At 38.2% G+C, this 23,174-nt stretch overlaps 1 protein-coding gene and 1 long non-coding RNA gene across 2 annotated transcripts in view; one reads left to right on the top strand and one right to left on the bottom strand.

The window, feature by feature from the left end:
• Nucleotides 1-11,490, bottom strand: part of thrap3a (thyroid hormone receptor associated protein 3a) — a 28,363-nt gene extending 16,873 nt beyond the window's left edge. Inside the window, exons 1-2 of the mRNA XM_028579501.1 lie at nt 11,433-11,490; nt 2,715-2,967 (exon numbers count right to left, since the gene is read on the bottom strand). The gene's annotated coding sequence lies outside the window, so the exon portion shown is untranslated. The remainder of the gene's footprint in view (nt 1-2,714; nt 2,968-11,432) is intronic.
• On the top strand, nt 502-1,470 carry LOC114556535 (uncharacterized). The gene is made up of 2 exons (XR_003692701.1): nt 502-558; nt 1,181-1,470. It is a non-coding gene; the product is annotated as an uncharacterized LOC114556535 (long non-coding RNA).
• Nucleotides 11,491-23,174: the final 11,684 nt, after the last annotated feature.

Raw genomic sequence — 23,174 nt, 5'->3', positions numbered from 1 at the left:
TCATGGCAAAAAATATGAACTAAACTATTGTACTGACCTGATACAACAAAGTAAAATGGACTAGGGTAATAGGTGTGAGCATGGCAACCTCGCGGTTTAATGCCTTAAACCTGCATTCTATCTGACTTCCAACAGGGGGCGACATGTGAGGTTGCAAAAGAAGTTATTTCTATAGTTAGTTTCTATCATAGACTAATGCCGCGTTCTATTTACCTCGGAACTCGGTTTTGACGAGGTCAAAGTCGTTCACACAAGCATGTCCAACTTCTATCTGTGGACATGTTACGCTGTTTGCATGCACAGAAAACGGCGTAATGCGTTGTTATCAACTGGTATTGCTAACAATAGCTAACCGGACTAGAGCTAATGAAAACAATGAAAATCCGACTTTTAAATAGAACGCATTCAATTCGGGTATGACGTCATAGTTCCGGCTTCTGAGTTCCAAGGTAAATAGAACGTGGCGTAACAGTCCATGGTTGGAACATAGTAAGCTTTGACCGAAGGACAATGTGGTCGCTCATTTGAGAGGCTATTTGTGGATATAGAGCAATATAGGTAGGTCATGTGCTTATTTAACTTTGTATGTTGCTGTTGGCTTGTCTGCCTTATTCACTGTTCAAATACTGAATACTTAACAGTAGCATTAGCTATCAGTTTAGCCTGCTAGCTAGTTATCGGACTGCAAACGTGCCTGCCACTTGCTACTTTTTAATTTGACAAAACTTGTAAGAGTTCATACATGCTATATGGCCTACTGCTAGCCAACATGCCACACTTATTTAGCAGCTAATATAAGTAACTTTTTAAGGATTAAACAGCAAATTATTTGATTTCTGTTTCACTCTTGTCACCAAGATCCTGCAGACCGTAACGTTAGGCCTCCATAAGGGTTCCTGGCATTATCTTCAGTGGCTTACTCAAACATGGACATTTGTAGAAATTTGCTGTTTTAAATATAAAATATGACTTAAGTATAAAATATGACTTGTGGATATTGCGGGGGTGCAGACGGGTCAAATCTCGCCCACTCCCACACTTAATGCAGGCGCCTCACATGATGCCATAGTTCTCAGTTGTTCTCAGTTGTTACCTGTTTTTACCTCTTTTCTTTTTGTAATCCTGCCCGTGGTGGTAAACAATTTGCTTCTTTTCTTTCTTTTTTTCTTTTTTTTACAAGATGTCAGCAAAGAAGACTATGCTCAACGTGTTCTCCAGTGGAAATGCAACAAGGCCACACTCCTGCCCACATGTGAATCATTGAGGGAAAAGAGGTTCAGGATGACTTTAAAAGGTTGACTAAGGCTTTTTCAGTACATCCAGCTCAAGAAAAAGCCATTGCACAACACATTGTGAACTGTAACATTTCTTGTTGGATTTCCCTGTTGAAGATTTTCAATTTGAAAGACCTTTTGGAAGAACGTAATGTGTCTAATTGCGCTTACATTTTGTGCAAGTCTGTTGTACTTTAAAGTTACACTTCTGAGCCTTTTATTGGACATTTTATCTCTGTAAATGTTCACCTTTTAGTAAATGTTCTGGGAATTGTTTTGGCAGCTTTAAATAGAAATGTTTGTTTACTAATGCTTGACTGTATATGTTTTGACTACAGTAAGCAACTAGCTGTTGGAACACAAATTAAATATCATAGAAATATTACTTAAATATTCTTCAAAATAAAGTAAAGGGAAATTAATTAAATAATCCTGAAAACCAATCATTTGTATATGGGTTTGTGAGTAAATGTTAAGGTAGACTAAGTGAAATTGACTAAGAAAGAATGAGTACATGTTGTTTCTTAAGAAAGAGAATTGCCAGTAATATTTACTTGAGTATTTTTGATAATATAAAAAAAAACTCTTATTGGGAAGTGAACTTTACTTGAGAATTTCCAAAGACTTGTGGACTCTGTGTGGAACATTTTTTCAGTGTAGGTGGAGGGACAACTGGGTGAAACCATGGGTGAAACCTGCAATCACAACAGTCATTCCCAGTCATTGGGCTAACCACTAAAAACAACTGGTGAAGTTTAACAACTCTTCGAGGAGTTACTGAGTTCCACCTTAAGTCCTCCGGTGCTCTGAGAGGGTGCACTTTGGAAATTACTCAACCATTAAACAACGTCCAAGAAATAAATGTTGACTAAGGCTACCACTGCTGAGCTTCCAGCAAATGATTCAACCCTTACTTCACAGATGTTCACACTCTTTCAAATTACATCAGTGAGAGAGGCACCTTACTCTAAAGAAAAGCATGTCAAAGCCAGTAGCCTAAGTGGGGTCATGTCCTGGATGGGATAGACGGTGCATCCTCCTGGTCTTTCCTCTTCTCGTGTGCACCATAATGCATAATGACGCATCAATCAAGCGTGACGGAAAATAATAAATCTATCAATAAAACGTAAGCTAGCCTACTTTACATCACATCAGGAGAACATTCCGAGCGATGGTTATCTCTGAAGGTCAAATTTTGTTTCCAGTCGCTTTTTGTGCCCAGAAATGTCCTAATTTCCATGTCCAACGTGCAACTTTGGCGGCAAATAGAATGTCTCACAGTGACTTTTATGTCATGGGTGATCCCTAGTGGTGCGCAACGACTAGTCTCGTTTTCCATGTTGCTGCTGCCATTGGAATTTAATTTCTATACATTCATTTTCACTTTCGACTATATTATTGTCCAATAAATGGAGGGAAAAAAGAAAGTAGGCTACTCACCGGTCGGCGTTGTCGTTCAGTGTTGTGGCGTCACATTCAGGCAGCACGGTGTAATATTGCAGAAACGAGTAAAAGGCACTTTCTCCCTTGTATTCTCTGTGGCTGTGCTGTTGTGCTCAGTTTATGTCAAGCGTGTGTGTGTGTGTGAGTGTGAGTGTGTCTGTCGGCTGGAGTAAGCGGTGTTCAGAGAAGGGGGGGTGTGATGGCATCGTGCAGCGCATAGGTTCATATTTCCTTCCGCCTTCACCGCCGTCTGTCAAACACACATCGCAGTGAATGGGATTGGAGTTCACTAAGCCGTGTAAAACACAATAAACTAATCGGTCCGCCGCCCTTGTTAATGTCATCATTCTGTTATAGAAGCCTAATAATCCCCGATGAAAACTCACTGTGGTAACGTGTTTCTAAAGGGAACATTATAGCTACTGTGTCTGTCCTGGGCTACATACTGGTGTACATTTATTATAGTGACAATATTATTTCTCCATTTATGTACAGTATTAGAATGTAATTTCCTTGCTCCTCTCTGTTCACCACCAGCATCTTAGTAGACAGCACATTTACTGTAAAGTGCCGTTTTTATATTTGTATTTGTATTTACCACTTTCTTAGGTAGTACAATTTCAATGTAATCTAATATAGCCCTGCCATTACATCTTTCTTTACAAAGCTTATAATGTCCCTGACATTGGCAGGAATTTGGAAATTTGATTATGTTTATGCCTATTATTGAGGTCATAAAGGGTGGCTTTACTAGACTGCATGATATTGAGAGGTGTTTCAGTTGCGTCCTTCTCATTTGCATGCACAAGGGAGGCAGAATATTAGAAACACCTTTCAATATAATGCAGTCCAATACCATCACATAACTATAGCCTCAATGGTAACACACAATTTAATAAACACCAACATTAGAGTGTCAACAAAAACTGAACATAGGCATTAAAAAAGTAGACTTTTTTTTTTATAGCAGAACAGTTGTATTTGATGGCACTGGTGTACCTTATAAAGTGGCCACTGAGTTTATACTGTAATTCAGCAGGAATTGGGGCTGTGTCTTAAAGAAAGACTAACTGGCTTGTAGGAGCCAGAATACTTGCTGTTTGTCCAGGGGGTCAAATACTTGTTTTTCCTCATCAGATGGTTATCAATTTTAATAAATTCATATGATGTGATTTTCTGGAATTTTTTTTGGGATTCTGTCTTTCACTGTTAGAATGTATATATGATTACAATTGTAGATTTTTGCATTCTTTGTAAGTGGGCAAACCTGCAAAATCAGCAAGGGGTCAAATACTTATTTCCCCCACTTTATTTACATAGCAAATATTTGTTTGCTGCTATATCAATGTTCTGAATGTCAAGTACAGCCTGTCAAGTATGTGGTATATTCAGAATCTAAATGGGAAATATTAGCGTAGCAAATATAGTATTACCAAATATTGGCGTGTGATTGTTATGGAATCAGTTGAGCTGTGACCACAGCACACCACACAGTTTCATCGAAACAGACAACAGTACTGGCAATGAAAGCCAATGACAACCAAACGTCTAATAGATTGCAGTTGTATTAATGACTAAGCCACTGGAAACACTAGATCCATTCAACTCTGAGTTACAGATCATCTGTGCCATATTTAATGTGTATTTTTTTTATTTATTTTTTAATTCCTCTACTTGGACATGAATACAATGAGTGGTTTGAATATGAAATTGCTGTTTGAAGCTACGTCTACATTTCTTTCTTTCTTAATCTTCTGCTGTATCATGCTTTAGGCTGATCCAAGGAATTGGAGCTCATAGCTGCTGGATAAATTGCTTTGGGAAGGGTTTACTTTGTTGACCACTGTTATATGACTCATTAGGGCAGCCACTTCTCTTAGCAGCACATTTGCGCAATGTCCTACTAGTTTTTTATGTTATCTTCAGGATAAATCTTCCATGTTTTTTCAGAGTTACATGTTGACACACTTCTAACCATGCTACATGAAATTGTATGTTATCTTAATGGCTCACTACTTTAAAGGGAAAGGTACTCTATTTAATCCACTCTTTAGTTCATCTCTAACTCTCTCTAACTAATGCCTTGATTTTTTGGTATGAATTCTCAAATCCTTATATGAATCATTTAAAATGTAATATATAATTTAAAGTGTTTCTTCATACTGGTGGCATCAGTCCTTAAAAAGCATTTGTCCCACTAACATATTTTCCTTTTTATGGGATTCAGTGGAGGGTTTTAGTGGCACATCATCTGTTTCAGACACTTTTCCATCTTGCCAAGAATAGTTTTTTAGGAAGAATTGGCATGAAAGTGTTCAAATTTGTGATGCTTATTATTGGTTTAAAATGCTAATAGGATTACTGAGACATGGCTGCTTTTTTCATCTTTTCATTGAAACCTTGTAGAGCAAGGACTCATGGAGGACTGTTTGCAGTTTGGGACTATGTGTAAGTATTTACTATAAATCATCTGCGTCATTCTATGAAGTGTGTCTGTAATAATATTCCACTCATTTAACTTACATGCTATCAGTGTTTTGGGGAGAAGCTTAATGAGTTTTTGTAAAAGTCAGGAATGGTGTCAGTTGGGAGTCGCACAAAGCATGGCTCTAGGAACTCTTATCTTCTGGTTTTCTTGGCTTGTTTTCAATATATATACATTCATAACAGGCCAGGGGATACAGTTAAAGTGTCTGCTGTGTATTTTCCTTCCCCTTGAATGTGCTACATCAAAAAACTATGATTATGTTTATAGTACAGTAGCCAACAAAAGTGTCTACCGCAGATACGCTCATTTGTCTCAGTCAAACTGGGAACAAAATTGGTGCCAATCATCCTGATAACAAAGATACAAAATCATGACATGTTGCCTGCATCAAACCTAACTTTGATATATAATATTATTTTATAATCCATCTACCTAGACATAGTCAACTCACCGTCTACAAAAACAACATACTTTGGGATTTCTCGACTTAAAGTGAAGACATCCTCTTGGATTTGGACTTTGATTTCTTAATAATAACCATGAATCTTAATGTAGACCAGACAGCATTTACAGGGTGATAATATTCTTAAAAGCTACAATAAAGTATTCTGTGCTGGATTTACAGAGACTTAATTTAAGACTTATTTGGAATTACAATTGTCTGTACAACTGCTGGTCTGCATGGGGGTGGATGCATCTATCTAGAGTGTCCAGAGTGCACTTTTTAAATAAGAAATCCTTTTTTTTTCCTCAAACTGCCTCTATTGTATGGTTGGGGAAGGAAATGATTGTCTGTTTTTGTCAGTTACTGTAAATTGGCCAACCAATTTGGTAGCACAAACATACTGTTCTGTTACATGTAGATGTCGAGGAAAATATATCTTCATCATAAATCTCCCGGCCTGTCCAGGCATAATGTGTCAAAGGAACCTACAGCAGCGAATATTTGCATTGGAAATGCATTCACTCATGAATGGCTATGTTTGCACTGCACATGCCACAGACACATCCTGGAAGTGCTTGTTAAGTGCTCATTTGATTAATTCAAAATGTAACTAGGAAATTCACACAGTAGAATAAGTCAGCTAATATAGGCAGTGGAGATCAGCAGTATCAGTGTGGCTGGAAGATGCAAATGAGATTAGGCAGGAAGTGGCGGGTTTGTAGTTTTGTAAGGTCAAAACGTCAGAGTTAAGAATCTCTCACAGAACTCAGTACTTTACTCCCCAAGAAACAAGTTCCAACAAAAGACTAACTATGCTTAGTTTGAAAAGGCCATGAAAGCCAATACAGCAAATGAGACAAAGAAGCTTACATTGTCTGGGGTTATTTATTCAAAACAATCCCTTAGCCTCATCTAGTGCCATCATCACATCAACATTTGAATTTGTCCAATATTAGTTAACAAGCAAGTACCTTCAAAACATATGAAATTCCCATTATCCTCAGCTGTAGTTGGTGTTAATTACCAAATGTTTGCATGCATACACATTCCCATGCTAAACATCAGCATATTAGCATCGCCAACGTGAGCACGTTGGCATTAGCATTTCATTCAAATGTGTGTCGAAGTACAGCCTCACAGAGCTGCTAGCCTGGCTGTAGACTCAGGCAAAACAGAGAAAACAGATGTAATACACGCAACGATTTTTTTTCTTCTGGCAATTCCTTTGTGAGGAAGTCTTTCAGAATTCTCGGACTAATAATCCTATGCCTCCTGAAATGACTCCCAGAACATGTGTTGTGTGCTACAGTGTGCTCAGTATTTTAGTGATTATAATGTCAACCATTTCCAAGTTGGATTAGGATATTTCCTCCTAATATAAAAAGCCACAACCTTTTTCCCAGTACACATATTCTTCCTAATTGCATTACAATTGCATTGCCTCAAGCAGAATACAAAAAACTATTGCCAGTTTTTAATCTTGACATTGTCTTTGCTGAAAGTCAGTCCTGGAATGGCCCTTGCTGTAGCACCTATAGTTTGCCCTGTGGCCCCTTCCCATCCGTCTCTCTCGCCTTTTAGCTCTGCATCACATCACCACTGTCCAGACACCAGGCAAGTTATTTTGGGCAATCCCTCTGATACCACTTTCTCCCTCTGTGCCGGGATAAAAGAGTTCATACTCCCCCCTACTTTATATCCTTCCCACCTGTTGGAGATGTCTGTCACCTTGTTGACAAGCTTGAACACACAGAGCTTCAACATTTCTTCTAATTACTGCACCTAAAAATCCCCCAGGGGTGATGGAGGACCTTGAGTCACATGTTACTACTGCCTTTATAGAGACTCCACATTAGAAATGACTTGATTTCTCAGGATGTTTAGCTGTATTTATTTTAAACTTCAAAACACATTAACTGAAATAACCCTTCCAATATTCATATCCCACTGTACCGTCATGGAAGATAATTGTTTTGAACATAAATCAGTTGATTTCACAGGACGTTTAGCTGTTTGTTGAGCTGGATGTTGGAGCTTATTTAAATATAGTAACCAAAGTAATTCTTCAAATATTCTATTGTATATGGATATATTTTTGCAAATCCTTTGAATCTCCGAAGGAGTTTTAGGTGAACAAAGACTTAGCAGAAACAAACAGCTGGTTGTTAGGCCATTCCTTGCCAGTCCCTTTACATAATATAGTGCCATCTGGTTGTGGTTACCTCTTGTAAAGTACCAAACTCTTCTTAATGCTGTTGTTGGCTGAATCATTGTGTAATTTATACACTATGGTGACAATTTCAGCAATTAATTGTTTCAAAATAGAGCTTCTATTGTTCTAAAGATGAAAACTTTTCACAATAGCCATATTCAAATAACCAAATCATTTCCACCCCATGCTGTTACTGAAAGTACTAAGGCTAGATTCAGTATGACTCAACAGAATGAGTCTGTGTCAAGTCCCGCATTAGTTCCAAGTTCTGTGTCGACTCACTTTGTACGATCCACATCCCTGGCACTGATATTTCATTGCTGGTTGTTTTTTACAGCTTTTCCACAGACCACTCAGATCCAAAGGTGAACTTAAAAAATAAAAGTTAGAAATGCCTGCTTTGAATGTAATGAATTATTTATTTACTTATTTTCTGGCAATCAAAAGATCAGATTAGACAGTGGTGGGGGAAGTATTCAGATCTGTTGCTTTAGTAAAAGTGCCAAATAAAACAATAAATGCTTCGTTACAAGTAAAAGTCCTGCATTCAAATTCCTACTTGAATAAAAGTACAGAAGTATTATCAGCAAAATGGAATTAAAGTGACAAAAGTAGAAATACTCATTCTTCAGATAAATGGCCCCTGTGATTGATATATTGTAATATATTACATCATAAGATCTGTTACTAATGAATCAAAAGACCCATTTTAAGCTTGCTGCGGGTCGAGCTGGAGCTAATTCTAACTATATCCTGTTGTTGTTAGATGGTTTGATCTATATCAGTGCATTGTACAGTATATATGTGGTCATTATATGTTTTCTTATGTAAAATCTTAATCTAAAATGTAACTAGTATACAGCTGTAACATTAATGTTGTGGAGTAAAAACGTCTATTTTCCTTGAATAGTGGAGCAGAAGTACAAAGAAACATATAACGGAAATACTATATATACAGTATAATACATGTACTGTACTCCTGCAGCAGTTACATCGCACCACTGTTTTCAGACAAAGCAGATATTCCATTGGCAATCTGTTGTGTTAATATGATGCAACTTCAAACATCAATCAAAAAAAAAATTCCACAGATGTAAATCCTTCAACACTTGTATCGCTGTCGAAGACACCTAGTGTTTACGATCATTGTATTTTGGTCTTTAATCTCCATTTCGTTTCGATACCTCCATTGACATCCAGCTTTCGCACCCTATAAATGATCATATTTGGCCGGAAAGTGAAATGACACTCGCTATCCGACCCCCATCTGCGCTGCCCTTTTAACGTCACTATAGACGTCTGGTTATCTGATACTTCTCCAGCACAACATGGATGTCCCTCTAGTCCTCTTTGTTGTCAACGCAGCTGACCCAACTGGGTCCGATAAGACGAAAACGTAAGCGAGACAGCTGCCTGTGCCTCCAGAGGGTTCCATGACCCCTGTCCAGAACCTATTATCACCTCTAGCTGTTTCTGCAGGGCTTGAATCCCACCCTAACCAATCAGAGATCGTGTCAGCAAATAGGAAAGAAAAGTGGGAACCCAAGATGGAGCTGCTCGCTCAGTGGATTTAATAGAAGCTCTGATTATGAGCAACTGCTCAGTGTGATTATAGACAAATAATGGGAGCCAAAAAGTCATAAAAATGGCGCACAGCCTTACAAGTGTGCAGTTGTTTGAAACTATATCAAAACCATTGTATCTGTCCCTGATATTTGGTGTCTCTAACACATCTAAGGTGACGATGTTCTGCTTCCGGGATTGCTGCGTTGCCAACGGAAATTCCGCCGGATTTCACTCTTTTCGGCCGGATGTCCATTACCTTCCGCTTTCTTTGTGTTGCAATTTTAAACTCCGGTGGATTTATGAGGACTATGGTTAACTGCTCCTCAGATCTCTGCAGGGTAAATCCAGACAGCTAGCTAGACTATCTGTCCAATCTGAGTTTTCTGTTGCACAACTAAAACAACTTTTGAGCGTACACGTTCCACCAAAACAAGTTTCTTCCTGACGCCATTTTGCAGCGGCACCATGGCTCAGCCCAATGCTTAGCGCCGCCCAAGACGATTGCGATGGGTTTAAAGAAAAGCCAACAAACCAGGGCACATTTTTCTTCCATCCCGGAATGGTGTGTGGACTGGTCAGGCCCTCCTCGGCAGCGCCATGGAGGAAGGTCTGGCAAAGCGAGACTAAATGTAACATGATGAGTTAGTTTTCTCTTTGTTCACCAAGAAGATGCAACTGTCTGTGACCAACATATCTTTAAAAAAAGAAAGACATAGAATATCCAGAGTTTATGAACTCATTCATGCTACTAATGAACCTACAGTATTTGCTTCAGTAACTGTTTACAAAAGGGTGTGGACACAAAAAGAGTAAATAGAAATAACATCTTTTTAGTCTTCAGTTATAGTTGAGGGGCAAAATATTAGGCACAACTTACAATAGGATATAATATTTACTAGAAATATAAATCATCACCTCTTTCTAACAAAAACCAAACATTATGACAACAAAGGTTATTTTTATTGTTGTTTTTTTTCTCTACCTTCTCTACAATATTCTGGCATCTTGCTACAGAATAATGTAGACTTTGAAAGTAATAGTTCATTATTTGTCCTCACAGGATTGCTTTCCTTTTTTAGACGTCAGACTTTTTCCATCCCTCCTTTAAACTTGTAAAACTTTTTTCAGTTTATTGTCCTTTTATATCTTTTATTTCTTATATCGTTTATTATTATTGAGCTCTAAAGTGAAGAAGCATTGACAAAATACAGTAACATTTAATGTTATTAATCTAGATTAAAAACCATCTCTTGTTACCAATTCTGTTTCTGTTTTATATCACAGGATCAACCTACTAGATCTTAAAAAAAGAAAGAAAATACCACAGCATGAAAACATGTTTTGGGAACAAAGAGTCCATCGTGTTTCAGAGATACCTTTTAGCATTGAAAGCACATGTCAGGCACAGAACTCCAGCTACTCTCACTGGGATTTATTATGCACTTTATTTTCTTCTTCTTCAGACTAAAGTACATACTGTATGTAACTCAAGCATCATGACTGGCATTGTATAACTTATTAGATATATGTAATTACTATATCAACCAGAAATGAGCTGAAAGAAGTTGGGAGTTGCTCCACTTTTCCAGTCCTGACTCACTCATAGGTTTCTCACAGCTACCCATCATAGTATTGAAAACCACAAGCTAAGACAATTTCTGCATGCATGTCTAAATGTCAGTTCCAGTAACTTAAAAATACAGCATGGAGCTCAGTAATTTCTTTTCTCTTTGTTTCAAGAGATAGTTGCTTTGGTTTCTGAAACCGAAACCCTTCTGGCCTCGGATCAGATCCTACCAGAACATTCTCTCCTGTGTCTTCACTCTCCTCCCTACACTCCCACTGTCTCAATACGGAGTAAAAAACACCAAAAGGCAAATGGACTGCCCATACCACTTGCTCTAGTGATCAGATTACCCAGCAGTGCTTCTTCTTTCAACTAAATTTGGTTCTTAAGCCCCTTCTTAGTGTCCATGCCAGCAGCCTAGATCTAAATAGGCTTACCCATATGATGCAGCACAGCAGTCTCATAAAAGAGGAACTCTCCCTGTGTATGTTGCACACACACGCAGCCCGGAGCTGGGTCAGTTGGAGTTACAGTTAAGAACGGTCTTAGGGTTTCCATGTATGAGGTTTTGATGAATCAGTACCTGGGGGACTGAGAAAAAGGTTGTGCTTAAAGTGTAAACCAAATACGTGACCAGTATGATCTGCCAAGCAGTCTTAGAGCAAGTGGAGTTATGCTAGCACAAATTTTCTCTCTAATCCAATTAGATATATGATGGCTTCAACTCAGGAGGAAGGGACAGCAGGTGGTCAGGCCGTACAAACAGCTAATGGTGGCTTTTAAATGACAAGAAAGGGAACTAAGTCAGGGTCTAAGGCCACACGACACCTCTTGAGCAATTGGATATTGTATCAGCCTGGTGAGGGTTAGTGCAGTGAGCCTGGATGTCTGGGATTGAGGTGCTTATTATGCTCTAGGTGTAGTAGGTGACTATGGCAACATGTTGGCAAGTCTGATAACATTTTGCCAGAGAGATACTATAAAACAGATGTTGTGGTGATATTCAGCCCTTGTAGCAGCTGACACAGGAAATTCCCATCTGCGCTGTGCTGACAAAAGACATTCAGCAAGTGCATCACACTTTGCAAACTGTTCAAGTTGATCTTAATTAAACACTGATCAGATTAAATTAGGAAGTGTCCTCTACCAGGTGGTAAACGGTTTCTGCATCAACCTTATCGTTCAATTACTTCTTTTACCTCTGGCAAGATACAAGGCAAAGATTTGTGAATTATAACAAATTGAACTATAACTGCAGAGTTCTTCAGCCGGCAGTATCAGTGTACAGTGCGTGTGTATATGTGCATGCAACCCTCTACACCCTACACCACATGCATTTGTTTGTTTGTATGAAATGCACATGGGGGTTCATGGTGCATGAGGAAAACACTTTAGCTTCCATCACAGCTGCCCTTTCTCAAACCCAAAGGAGGCGTCCCCAAAGGCAGCTAGATGCCCAGAGGATGGTCTTTATAAAAGAGAGCAGCTGAGGCTGCCACTCTCCACTGAGCCATCCAAGGCTCGGCTCAGTCCCTTGGAGGGCAGTTTGGGATCTGCTACATCAATAAAAAACATTACAAGCCCCCTTCTCACCAGCTGCAGTCAACAGGACTGCGTAAGGTGAGAGGACACTGGCCTGCTTTCACACTCATGCACACGCCCACTTTTTTGATTACAAAGATGCTAACACAGGTGCTGCGTACCTTCTAACTGTGGTCTTCCATGGATAAATGTACTGCCTGTGCAAATCCACCCAACCTTTGGTGCCCCATCTTTCTGAGCTGTCACTCAATGTTACAGGCTGTCATCGGTTTCACTTACAGTTAGCGTTCCAATGGATCACTGGTAACCTGAGAACCTAATCAGGAGGCAGGCAAAAGAGAAAGAGGCTACAGGTTCCATCATAAAACTTGCATATAGAGTCCTGACAACTGAGAGACTCCACAGGTTCTTTCTTTTACCTTATTTTCACCCTCTGGTGGCCTGAGAGTTATACAGCATGTTTAATTTACTTCTGCTGCAAAAAAACACGCATATAATAAAACCATGGATGGCATTGAAAAGTTAGGGAAGGGGTTATGCAATCATAGAGTTTAAATAAAGTGCAAATAAGCATATGTTAATTCAGAATGGTTGTTCATTTTCACTTAAGGGCATTTCTAGCGCTAGGAATATTGTTTTTACAACTGTGAAATATATATGGCGTAGTTGACTTCATATAAATTATATTTATTTGTTGATCTTTTCCTGCTGACATTTATGGGCCTGCATTTTTTTTTCAAAGGTCATCTCCTTCGCTGTAACTTAATCATAGCAATAAATGGATGCCATATATTATGTCCTAAAGGGCGTATCGCCAGACCCCTGAGATCAACTTAGTAACATAGTGAGTTTGACACCACAGTTCAAATTCATAGAGCTGTATCACCGCTTGCTTGAACTACTGCCCTCCACATGTCCAGAGGCAAACACACCGAACAGCCCACATGAACTTAACTTTGAACTATGAAATCATGAAATGAAATTCTCAAGGACTGCTTCATTTGATTGCATAATCAATGGACTTTATGGATCAAAGTGGTGGAGCAAAAGTCATTACAGTCCCCAGTACCTTGTTTTGTTCAATTTATGAAGTAATGCATCTACTATGCTTGTTAGTTAGCTGACCTTACCCCCTTTGTTCTATTTGAGTATAACACTCCCTCTTGGAATGAATTCAATTGAGTGTTTGGTTCATTAAGTGAAGACAGATGCCTACTGGAGGGTTTCATATCAATGTGCATTACTACCAGTGGACATTAAACAAGAAACGATTAAAAAAAAACAACAATAAATTCCACGTAATCAGCATTTAACTGACTCCAAAAAAAGGCATTCAGGAAATGGAGGGCAACAGAGGAATGCTTTTGAAAGACCACAGTGAGTCACTTTTGGTTAAAAGAAAAACACCCTGCCAATACCACTTGTGAAGAGACAGAAAAATGTCTGAAAAGTATGGAATAAATCTCCTTTACTGGCACATGCTAAAACAGTTGTAACTTTTGTATACAAGTTAACATTTCACCATGTGCACCTAAAGGCACTAAGTATTTGGCATGACGACACCAGGGAGAGACTCACCCACTGGTTGCTGCACTGAGCTGCTACTGTCGAACTACGTGGATCTATTTAGCTTGCGGCAGAAATGGTCATAATACTTGTGGCTAGAACACAATGACTTTTTGAAAGCTTTGGCTGACAAGGCATGCTGTGTTTCGCCTCCACTGTCTGGAAACAGCCTCTTAGTGGCCCGGCGGCTAAGAGTGGTAAACTGTACGGCCTTTAAAGCCTTCAGTTGCTGACGGGGGCTACATTTTTCTCACTCAACATGGGTGGATGAAATAAGGTCAGACTGAAAGCCTCAACTCATTTATGATTGTGTCAGCTTCAGTTAAGCCAGGTCTCGCTTCAAGAAGTCTTTACATTACTCAGATAGCAGGTACTTTGTTAATCCGTCAACAGCTACGTAGGAGAATGTGCAACCAAATTACAAAAAAACATATTGTTTTACTTACCTCTAGTGGTATCTAGCCATGCAGATAGCATATAGATTGGTATATAGATTTGATATATCATCTCTGAGATTTCTGCTGCCACACCAATACTATGAAAGTGAATGGAACTTTGTTAGTGTTCTTTGTAGTATTGAAATATTGCATTTAAAAAAATATTATTCTTCTAATTCCTGTGTTCTTATTACATCCCCTTTTAGAGCGCAATGTTTAGGGCAATTAATTCAAGTCATTTAAAATTGTATCACTATGAAACAATACACACAGGGCTAAATGTAACAAGCAACATCGCCTATGGCAACGACTACGTGGCAATGTACTGAACCAACCATAATGGATTCCCAGTCAAATTAGAACCCATGCTCTTATAAATAAATGCTAACAATGCCATACATGTGCACATGTGCTGGCATTAAGCCTACAGCCTGTGACAGGCGGTAATTAAACTTCTGACATGATTAAACATTCAAACAACAGTTTGGTTTTCCTTAGCCTCAGGATTTTATGACTGTAGACTGGTTTCATCTAAGCAGGCTAAGGCTAAATAGGCTTCTGACAGTGGTTCTCTTCCTTGTGCAATGGCACAAGTTAAAGGTACCCTGTGGAGTTTTTTAACCACTGGTTGCGCTATTTAGTAGTCGTTTAAAGAGTGGATCCCCATTTTGCAAGCTCACAAACATTGAACGAATGAATTGAACTGATGAATTTAAAAAGTTTTAAAAAGGCTAGTAACTAGTACTAGTAAGGAAATGCATTCAGTACTCCGGCCTCAAGGATACACACAATGTGTATTGGTGAGTAACACTGACTGTATACATTACTCCACAGGGCACCTTTTTAATATTACCGTGTCTTATTCCAAATGTGGGACTCACATCTTGTTATCATCTCTTTTTTTTGGTGCAAAACCTTAACTGCCTTAAATTTGCATCACTGTAAATACTTTTGATGCAACAGTTTCAACAGTAATTTCTTCTTCTTCTTCTTGTTTGTATGTTTTTATTGTGCCCTGCCAGGGGATTACAGATGTAAATAAGCCTGAGGCTAACTCTGGTATAATGCATCAAATGGTAACATTTATGTTTAAAATTGTACATGGTCCCTAATAAATAAAACAAAAATAAAAAAACTACTTACAGAGTCCCTACACACTCAATGTCAAAGTGCTTTTTTTAACTTATAAAACACATGGTTTTCAAATAGCTTTCCTTTTTTTGTAAAAATTCTGTTTACATTATGTTCTTTGGATTATCCAGAGTGATCAGGAAAGTATGTCAGGTGTGGCACGTCGCTATTGGATTTTTAAAATGTAATTTTGTTGGTGTTGTGGCAACATTACATTCACCTCCACTGTATATCTCAGAATCCAGGCGGATCAATCCAAAACAATCTGCATGGCTAACAGAGAAAATATGCATTATTTTTGTAATTTGGGTGAACCAACCCTTTTATTCAACTTTAACATCACAAATCCTCTCTAGGAAGTTGCTCTTTCTGCACAGTGTGTGCATTAGAACATGCATTTCAGCTCAAACTTGATTGGACTTTTTCTACTCTCATTAATAGGCTTTGGTGTTGCTGTTCCATTTACTTTGGCTATGTGGATGTTTTATGTGGCCTCTCGGTAAGGCCAAACTGTGACCTGAAGACAGAAGTGAGGTTTGTTTCACCAGTGTATACCTCAGCAGCTATTTCAAAACCAAAATAAAGTGGAATGAATAGGAAGGTATGTGCCAACTTAGCCTGTAAATAGCATATTGTAAAGATGTCTGTGTCACAAAGTCAACTTAAGTTTGTCCCCTTCTATTGCTACTGTATGAAGGACATTTTACACACATATGTTACATCTGTTCATGTGAGGACAAGTTTGCTCTGCACAAATGTCCTTTTAAGTCATATCCTCCATTGAATATACAGAGTCATATTCAGGGACTGTCCAAAGACAACAGCTCATTTCTTAATGACAAGTCAACAGTAGCTGGAGAAGAAGCGGAACATTTTACTTATTTACATGTCTCGCCAAATGATCGCAGACAGTAAAAACAGTAACCAGCTTGTTACAAGCCCACTTCTCAAACTCAAACAAATGAGAGGCTGAGTGATTTGCAAAGATATGCCAGAGTACGACCTGCAAGTGCAACCATGGAGACGTTAGATCCAGCTGACTGAATTTGTTGACTGTTACCCTCAGGCTACTTTTAAGTACAATGTTAGAACAGACAGAACATTCATCTGTGTCCCTATAAAGCTACATAATGTTGTACAAATGGCCCTCAATGATTTACTGGAAGAATAATGTATTTTTCACTAAGTCATCTCAAATAATAACTACAGTTTTGAGTGGATTGTAATACTGGATGTTGTAGTACTAAAGTAACTATTGTACGAGTGCCTCCATGACCTACAGCATAGCAACTAACTGTAGATGGAGAGATTGACACTTGTAAACAAAACCCAAAGATCTACAAAGAACCCATTCATTCAGCTAGGAAAACAAAATCTGGTAAGAATAATCCCCTTGGAAGAGATACTTCAGCTCCTGTTAAGAATGGGAAAACTGCTGTGGTGATAATAAGTAGGTTTTTTTGTCAATGGGCTGATATTCAAGTTGATATTTGGCTGTACAGTACTGTATATTTATTTGTTTCCGAGAGTAAAGTTGCACTCTAACGCCTCTCAGCCTCATATGACCTTTTGTCGGCTGCTGATGACAGAAATTACTAACAAGGCACTAAGTGTGGTTTGTCGGGATAGAAGGAAAGCAGTAACTTTAATTAAAATCACATGGCTGAGTGTTATGGTGGAAGATCTGGCAATGTGCATCTATGGCTGAATGGCTATGTTCTTCTAGATGATTTAGGATTATGATGAGGCCCATGCACATACTCTCTATGGAACAGTATTTGTTGGTTGTAGAGCTTCAAAGGCGCAAAACCCTATAGTAATTGTGGTTATGTTGTACATCATCAAAAAACATGTAGTTCATACATTTGTTTGTCAGTATCAGACTTGTTACCAAAATAAGATCACCAGACTTGTAATTGTTTTTCAGTGTGTTTAGCACCAGGGGAGAAGCACCACAGTGCTCAGGACTAACAATTAATGAGTGAGGTCTGGGGGGAAATCATCATATGTGCAAATGTGTCACACTGTCCCATATATACACACACACACACACACACACATACTAACACACACTAACACAAACACGAACTACAGGTAAATGTGGCAGGACTAAGAAGTGCTTTTGGATGCTTTTGCATCGTAGACACGTAGATGTTTCAAAAAGTGGTTATTGTTCCCCAAAATGATCACAATATAGTTTGTGTCTGCTTGTTTTAAGGCATTTATCGCCACTTTAAGCCTCACTTATTCAAGGAAAATGTTGTTTTCATCAATATGTGTATATGTAAAGTAAGTTTGGATGGTGTCTTCTGAACAGTCTTTTTGTCATTGTCATTATTAAGCTTTCAACCCCTATATGACCTTAATTACCTAGACATACTTTTATTGGTGGCTTTCTAATAAATAAGTGTGACGGAGATCCATGCTTTTGTTGGGCTGGTGTGATGTCACTTAAATAGTTGAATATCCAGACCGTTAACAAATCCCAGTGGATCAAAATATATGAAATATATATTTCAGAAGTGTATTTTTAAAAGATTACTGTGTGCTTTAAAGTTCTGGGCCAACATTCTTTTCACATGATGAAATGGAAACATCATTCAAAATGTCAAGAACCGTTCTTTAAATATCTATGACTGCTTGAAATTAATAGGATAAAACAGCATTGAAAAGCAGCATAGATGAACAAGTTAGAGTAACAGGAGCTCAGTTTGTTTCCAGTCTTTACATGTTCACACCCGTAGTGGTCATGCCAATCAAAGAAGTCCTTAATAACTTAATAAACTGCATTTGTGAGAGCAGGCAGGGTATCTGACAGATGTACAGAAGAACCAAAAATTGTTCACAAAAACAGTTTTGTGATCAATTCTTTTCCTGGCGGTGCTCCCATCCACTGTCATGTGCCAGGATCCCATCTGGGTTTGATTCGCTCTCACACTGTGTTACTTAACTGAAAATAATTGTTTCCCAGATAACTAAAGCCTTCACCTAAAGTTAATACAAATGACCAAAAAAAGAATTTGTAATTTGCATCAGATGTAGTGTAATTACTAAATTCCTATTTAATATTGCTTTATGCTTTTAAACTAATTAACACCTAATTTGGCAGCTAATGATGGAACATTAAATAATCCTTCTTGCAGTCAAGTTGTTAAGTATGTTTCCTACCAACTCACAATCAAATTTTAGGCCAATTTGGATGTTTAAATGTGTCTCACTGCAGGGTTTGCTTGGTTTCAGAAATCTGTCAACTTACAGGGCATGGAAAATAGCTATATATGAGAAAAAAAACATATATTAGAAATGTCTGTGGCGGCTGTATTACACAGTTTGTTGTTTGCTACCTGAGAGAGAAGGAAGAAGAGATTCAGCTGTTTAATTATTGTTTTTTTAATTTCAGGTTGGACACAGACCTTGTGTGGATCCTAAGGGTCAGTTTGTTCAACATGAGTTGGCTAACTTAAATAATGCTAATTTGAGGTATTTCCTGAATTTATGGTGCAGTCAAACATACTTCATTCAATTCAACCATTATATTGAAAAGTAACTTTTTATCTTAATGGAAAATCTCTTAACCCTTGTGTTGACTTCGGGTCACATTGACCCGTTTTCAATTTTTGTTTTATATCAGAAAATATTGGACGTAGAAATAAGCGCTGAAAATGTGTAGAAGAAAAATTTAACAATTTAAAACGTTGGAAAAAGCAAAAACAAACAAAAAAAAGTTTGAGGTTGACGGGAAGACAACACAAGGGTTAAGGGAAGATGTAAAAGAGAAGTTAGGAGGAGAGAGACTCACTGCTCAAAATAATCAGATTTAACTTGGACAGGGCTACAAAATCAAAGTAAATACTGAATGCATAAGGCATTGTAAAACTGACAAGTTGCCTTGGTACTGAGCAGTAAGGCTGTTAGATTATGAAAAAGATTCATAATCACATTTTTGTTCAATATTGAAATCAAGATTATTTAACACTATTACTCATTGTCTTTTGGAAAGATGTTGCAATTATTGAACTTAAAAAACGAATCGACAGTAAAAACACTTTGAACTGTAAAATTTCTCTTTATGCTTTTACTGTTTGAGCTTTTTTTTCATGCAGAACACAAGACAAGAGTTCACTTGCAAAACATAATGTGCAAAATAATAAGCTTATTAATAAGCTTTTGTGATCATTAAGAGCCATACTATATGAATGTAATTCCAAGGAGAAATCCCAAACAAATTCCAGCAAACCCTTTCTAACCCATTCTGTACCATCACTCACAATAACCTCAAACTAACCATTTTGTTTATGGAGTTTGTTGCAAGCAGTATAATAGTGTGAACATTACCTCACGGGCTTAATTCAGGGTAAAATGTATTGATGAACAGACAGCTGCCTACCAACTTTTACTTGAATACCCAAATAATCACATTTTCCTACTCTCTCTCAAAAGCAAATGGCATTATTGAATGAAAGCTAATGTTGTGCCTCACATGTTTACTGAGAATTTCCTAGCTTTTCCAGAACTTGAAAGTAGACAATTAGAGATGTTTTCTAAACAAAAGAGGAGATACAGATGTTCCTCCATGAGCATGTTTGAGCAATTAAATAATTTTGGTGCTGAAAAGACTCTGAGTTTCAGTATTAGACCAGTATTTTTGGCATGCTTGTTTTCTGAGCCTTTGTTGCATTGTTTTGGTTATCTGAAGATCAGAAATTTCCCACGACCTTGCACGTAGTTCATTCAGTCACCTTTAACTGGTCCTATTTCGGCAATCCTGTAGCCTGTATGACAGTTTGGGCTCATCATGCTGTTTTGATTAAGGGCTGCAGATTATGTGTGACCGATTCTTTTTCCCATTTGGATCTCTGTGTGGTCCTCGCTGAATGCAGCTTTTGTCTTTGTTGCTTGCGACTATTTGTTACACTTGAACTATACAATACATCTCTCATTATGCTGATGATATTCTGTTGTATTTGTTTAATTGTGGTAAGCCCATTTCTCATTGACCTTCCAAAGTTTTTTGGATATTATTTAGCTTCATGGATACCCCAACCATTTCTTCATAATAACAATAATGTGAAAAGAGTATAGTTTTTGCAGTTAGAGCAGCCTTAAACATATTCGTAATGGTAAAACGTTAAAAGCATTTAAGTAATGATTTTTATGACAAAAAGGTTAAAAAGGATAAGAATAAAAAGTTCAACTACTGAAATAAAGACACTGAATATTTGGTGCCCTGCCATGGATTTTGTCAAGAACTTTATTTAGGTTGTACTCAGCTATAGTGCGTAGTTTCTGCCACCTCCATGAGGAATTCTAAGTAATGACAACAAAACTGTCAGCGCGTCCACATGATACAAGCCTTCCGTGACCGCGATGAGCCAGCACACCTGTTTTCTCTCATGGAGATGTTTGGACATTTAATCAGGAAAATGTGCTTGTTAGGCTTCCCCGGTGGTTGATTTCTTTGTCCCTGAAGTGTATGTTTGAGTTCAAGCTAATTTTCTCAGAGAGTCCGGAATTTTACCTGACAGTCCATAGTCGGAAAGAAATTTGAAAAAAAGGAATGACAGAAGAGGGTCAAAGTGGAATCATACTGTGAATTTGTTCTTTCGCTCTTACTCTGGTGAGGGAAATATTTCCAGTCTACTCCACTTCTGAAAAGAAACAATGCCACCAGGAAAAAGTGAGGCTCCATCAGTTTCAACCCAAACTAATTCTAGTTTCTTGTCTTGCACATTCATAGCTATATGATACAATTTGACTGCATTCAACTACAAGACACTGCTGTTTGAGGAAGGTGGGGAAAAAAATGCTGTATTTTCTGTTTATTTAATTTTTTTCTGACATTTCTGTGATGGCAAAAAAGAGTGATCTCATTTTATACCCATTTAAACTGGTGCCAGGGGAAAATGGTTCGGTTTGAATAGACCCACTGTTCTGCTCTGTTCTGTTCTGCTAGACGTCTCTACAGTGCTCAGGGATGTTGGATCCAGACCTCTCTTTGTGGCTTTTGGTTCCACTCCAAGATTCGGTTAAGCTGTATTTCCCCCTTTTCCCCTTCTCCGTCTGATCTGTGCTGCAGACACATGCACAGTCTGTATGTACACTCACTTTTACACATAATGCAAAAAGCAGCCATGTTTATCACACATGTTCCATCACTCTCTCCTTAATGTTGACACACTCAACATCTTCAAGCTCACAAACACATTTTACACAACAGGGACATTCACAGTTTCCTCTCTGCTCAGAGGAGTGACTGTTTAGGGGCAGAGGGAGAGCGAGAGCAAGCTGTCTGTCAGCATTACATCCGAGGCTGTGGGGCACAGAAAGCTTTTGGCTTTCAGGAATAGCAATGGCGACATACGTCTTACCTTTACCTTTTGTAATCTCGCAAGGGATTCTGAAATGGTTCCTCTCATAAACAACCTAAAGCTTTAAATAATGAAATCATATCTAATTTATTGAAAGGGCACATACTTAAATGGTCTCACCCCTGCACCTATTAAGTACTTTATTCTATGACCTCAAAGCAACACATAACTTCAACTTTTCATAGGCACCATAAGCAAAGCATTTGTAGTTCTATAGCAAAAGTCATGCAGTCTTATATTATGCAACAGTGTGTGAATTCACATTTGACCAACAGGAGCCAAAACATGCAATTGTCATCTGCTTTATGCAACTTGGCCATACTATTAATCTATATCTGAAAAATTTACAGATCAACATGATTCTGGTCTTCCTCCAGTTCTGAATCTTGGTAAGTATTTCCCTCAATCCCAATGAAACCCAAGATGTTGCAGAAGTTGGACATCTTCTCTGCGTCCCCGTACAAGCATTATGACTAGTCTTTGGGAAATGGCTTTTTATGATCTTTGTGTGCAAAGATGCTTGGCTTTGCATAATAAGCCTGGCACTAGACCCATTAAACTGTTCTCATCAAGGTTTTTTAACTCCCACAGCCTGCTGAGATTGTCTTTTTTACAGAAAGTTGATTTAGTGCCTTTTTCACACCAGATGAAGAACACATGTAGATGACTTTTGGTTCTGGTATTCCTCTTTCCATACTTTTGGTTCTGGTGTTCCTCTTTCCATGGATTTTTTTAATGGGAAAAGGGGAAAAAACTAACAATTGTCTTTTTTGCAAAAGGGTGCAATAATTTCATCATTCATTTTGAAAGGGAAATAAATAGATATCTACAAAGTTATTTGGACTGCTTCCTAAGAAACGCAACAGGGTGCCAAATAAAAAGCCTGCGTCATGTACTTAAAGAAGTGCTTCTGACTTTGATGTATGACGCCATGTGAGTGTGTTGGTAATAGTTGGCAGCTCTAAATAAATATAATCTCTATATCTGCACATATTTTTATCTCTTCTCCAAACCCAATGTAAGAAAATGCTTGAAGCTCGCATAACCTATAATCAGCTTCTTCTTGCATTTTGTTTGTTGTTGTTTTAAGGAGAAGCAGATTCACATGGGAACATGCTGTGCTCCTCCTCACATA

This window comes from Perca flavescens, chromosome 6 (assembly GCF_004354835.1).
Source record: "Perca flavescens isolate YP-PL-M2 chromosome 6, PFLA_1.0, whole genome shotgun sequence".
NCBI classification, from domain to species: domain Eukaryota; kingdom Metazoa; phylum Chordata; class Actinopteri; order Perciformes; family Percidae; genus Perca; species Perca flavescens.
Note: the sequence above shows the minus strand (reverse complement) of the source record. Positions and strands in the feature narration are given on the sequence as shown.